Genomic DNA, 4,029 nt, shown 5'->3' on the forward strand with positions numbered 1-4,029 from the left:
GACAAAACAAAACAAAACGGGGGGTGGGGGTGGAGCCTATAAATACTTCCAGATCTGTTGACCTTTAGGAGTGTTTTCCATTGAGTCTGAGGGGGTGCCATGCCCTGGCCTTCACGTACACTTTCATGACTCCAACCAGGTCATCTCAGCCCCAGAGGTGGTCCACAGACCACCTTAACCACTTTTGACTTTGCCTATATGCTTTAAGATGTGAGTTCCAATTTAAGCTTAGCTAAAACCAAAACACATAGGAGTGTGGTGGAGTGAAATTTCTTAATATGGCTCTTTTAACTAAGTATTTGTAACCCTCTTGGATGGGCTTATGCAAATAGGATGTGTGTAACATTGAGGGTTTGGTCAATTTTTGTAACCACCCACTGGCTATAAAGATGAGCCGTTGTTGAAGTAAAAGGAAGAACCCCTGAGTACCTTGAAAGAGCACATCCGAGACCTCCGTCTGAAGTAGCATAGGGCGTTGAGACCAGGTGCGCCACAGAAAGAGCTTTGTATCAAAGAGCAATTGTATACTGAGAAAACAGTATACAGGATCACGTCCATAAGTCCGATCATTATCCCATGTCCAATACTAGTCCATAAATTCCTCTTCAGACTTATGCAGCACATGCAATGATGCTAACTACAGGAAGATCATAGGCCAGTGGGTGAAAAGTCTTGTGGATCCAGTGGCATTGGAAGCATCTCAGCACTGGTTTGGATCCCCTGGTGGCTCCTCAACAGGAAGGTGAAGCAGAGAGAGGCTCTCACAGGGCTCACCAAGTCTCTGAATGGCTTGTCAGCAGAAAGACAAAGGCAGAGAGGAAGTTCCCAGAATCCTCATGAGAAGACCACACCCACAAGGAGGCACTATCAGGCTGTGGCCTGATTGACAGGCTGGATTCCACCCCTACACATATTTATCAAGTTGACATGAAATGATGTAACCACCACAGGCTGGTATCAGAATAGGTAAAGAAGGATGGCGCTAGGAGGCATATGGGACCCCTGCCTCATGGCAGTGAGGAAGCCAAAAGAAAGATGTCCAGCTCGATTTCCATTTCTTGCAAGGACTGTAGTGGAGTTCTAGCGTTCTGCAGCACTTAAAAAAATAATTAGCAAAGTGGCTGCCTATACAGGAAAATCGGCCAAAGCTGGACCCTGTGCAAGCTGGAAACCTGTCTGAGAAGGAAAATGCACGTTTTCCACAAACAGGAACAGGAAAACCTGTGAGACCTGGAAAAACGTGTCTTGTGGGGTTTGGACTTCCACGAGAGTGTCTGTCCTTTTATCAGGAATGTAAGCATGACTCGTGACAATGTTTTGCTAGAGCAAATGACCATAGACACTTTTGCATCTACTTTAGGAACGTTCGACTATTTCCGTTAAGACTCTCCCTGCAGAATCCATATCGCAGAGTAGGAAAATCAAGCCACAAGGCTTCACGGTCAGGAGACATTAGTGCCAATTCTGCCTCTGCCATTGAGAAGCTTGGACCAGTCGAGTAAGCTGAGCCTTGCTTTCCCATCTGAGAAGCAGAGAGAATATGAATCCTTATCTCCCAGGGTGGTTGTGAAGCGAGGTGAGGGGCTAGGTGACAGCACCCAGCAGAAAGACTGGCACTCAGGAAAAATTTAATGAATGGTTTTTGAATCTGACTTAAAAAAAAAAATCATTGTAGACTCATGTTTGCTCGAAAGCAAATGCTTACACACGATTCTCCTAAAATTGGGGTTATCCTCATTTACTTGGCTCCCCCACCACCACCGTCAAACCACCAGGTCAAGTCCATAGGAGGGCCATGGTATTGTATTGACTTGATCTCTAGCCCTACCTGAGCGCAAGTGGATAGCGAAGCCATCCCTGCGTGGTGCAGAAAGACAGCCACACGCAGCAACTTGGTCTGGAATCAGCCTTGGTGGTTGTGTGGCGTTGATTACTGAGTGACAATTAAAACGTGCCATCACCTCTCATGAGCTGAGCGGGTTGGTCTCTGCTCTGACGACCTGCTTGCCCGAGCGGCCGACCCCTCTGGGGGCGGAGCCAAAGACTCCTCCCTGCACTGGGGCAATCCTGGTCGGTGTACAAGAGTTGCTGTAGCAACCCCGAAGCTGCGCTCTACCTAGCAGCAACGCTTGTGTGGTGATTCCATTGATTTTGTGTTCACTTAAGTGAGAAAAAGGTTTGTTTGGTTTTTATTTCATTAGAAATCAAAGGGTGGGAAGCGCAGGGGGGAGCGGGTGAGAACTTCCTAGCCAAGGCAGGTCTCAACTCTGATGAAACCAGAAAAATCCAGTGTTTGAAGCAGCAGGTACTGTGAATATTCGAATCCTAGAAATGGGCTTTGAAGTCTTGAGTGAACTGTGCTTGGGTGGGTCATCGGCAGCTGCCAGAGCATTGTTACTAAGTGGTACCTAAAGATAGGAGTTGTGATTGCGTACTCTTCTGGAGCCCTCCTGGCTTGTGTGGGGGTTATGTATGCATTGGGCTGCTAGCCACAAGCTCAGCAGTTCGAAACCACCGGCTGCTTCAAGGGAGAAAGATAAGGCTCAGCTCTCGACAATGTTTCGATTGAACCCGGGGACCATGTAGTGAGCTAACTGGCTGGAATAAGGAGCGTGACATTTTCTTGAGACTTCTTGGCTGCCTTGTGACTTTCAAAGGACAATTTTAATTATAAAGTAGTACTCTTGATCGTGATCAAATAGCAAAAAATGAAGTCCGAAACTGGACTTGGACTATCGTAAGAAATCAAACTAAAGGAAGAATGGGCCTGATGAGCCATCGCAATGGAAGGAGTGCTCGCTTTGGACAGAGAGGTGCCAGCTGCCACTAGTGATGCAGGGTCAACAGAGAAACTCCTAATGGGCTTTCCTGGAACTCCAGTCAGCTGTTACTAAAGCGGGACCCACTGCGCACGCTTACTTGTATGTGGAGTTTAGATAAGTATACGCTGACTCTCAGAGGTACCACCAGACAAGCCTCTCTGCGGCATAATAGCACCTGTGAGATAACGAAGCTCTTCAGGGTGCCAGTGCACCTTTTAATTAAAGTGAAATGAGGGTAAACCAATAAAAAAATATTGACTGTCACTCATCTGAAAGCAAATTGACTGCTTGGTAATGAAACAGAGGTTGCTAATGCCTCGGCCCTTTTCCTCTTAGCCTAGGCTTTTCCCCATACCACCTTCCCCACTGCCGGGGCCCTGGTGGAGTCCGGGCTGCTAACTGCAAGGTCCGCAGTTGGAAACCACCAGCTGCCCCAGAGAGTGAGATGCAGCTTTTCTACCCGTAGAGAGTTCCAGTCTTGGAAACCCCGGGGCACTTCTGTAAAGCAGCCTCCGAAACCCCATGTAGGGCTGCTCTGAGTCGGAACCGACTCCATGAGGGTAGTAAGTTTGGGTCTGTTTTGCTCACTGAATTCCTTTTCTGGGTGTTTTGGTCTAGAGCAGCGGTTCTCAACCTGTGGGTCGCCACCCCTCTGGGGGTCGAACGACCCTTTCACAGGGCCACCCAATTCATAACAGTAGCAAAATGACAGCAATGAAGTAGCAACGAAAACAATGTTATGGTTGGGGGACACCACCACATGAGGAACTATATTAAAGGGTCATGGCATGAGGAAGGTTGAGAACCACTGTTCTAGAAGGAGACTTAGACATAGTAAAATTATGAAGCTTTAAAATACTGTCTGAGCCCAGGCTTGTTTTTGATTGTTGTTAGATGCCATCGAGTTGATTTTTGGTTCCTAGCAACCTCATGTGAGCAGAACTGCCCCAATGTTTTTCTTGTTTACCATCTTCATAGAAGCAAACTGCTAGGGCTTTTTCCTGCTGAGTCCCTGGGCGAGCAGCTGAGTGCTGATAGCCATTTTTTAAAAAAAATTGTAGCTATTGATTGCTGCCTTGAAAAATTGGGTAGTTTTTGTTTTGTTTTGTTTTTTACCTTTGTGGCCTTATTGATAAATATAGATTCATTATATTACTATTTGGTGCAAACCCCAAGCCAAACCAAACCCACTTCCATCAAGTCGACC

Source organism: Echinops telfairi, unplaced genomic scaffold (genome assembly GCF_000313985.2).
Source record: "Echinops telfairi isolate 266 unplaced genomic scaffold, ASM31398v2 ScPeMD7_3533;HRSCAF=4204_0, whole genome shotgun sequence".
Lineage (NCBI taxonomy): Eukaryota > Metazoa > Chordata > Mammalia > Afrosoricida > Tenrecidae > Echinops > Echinops telfairi.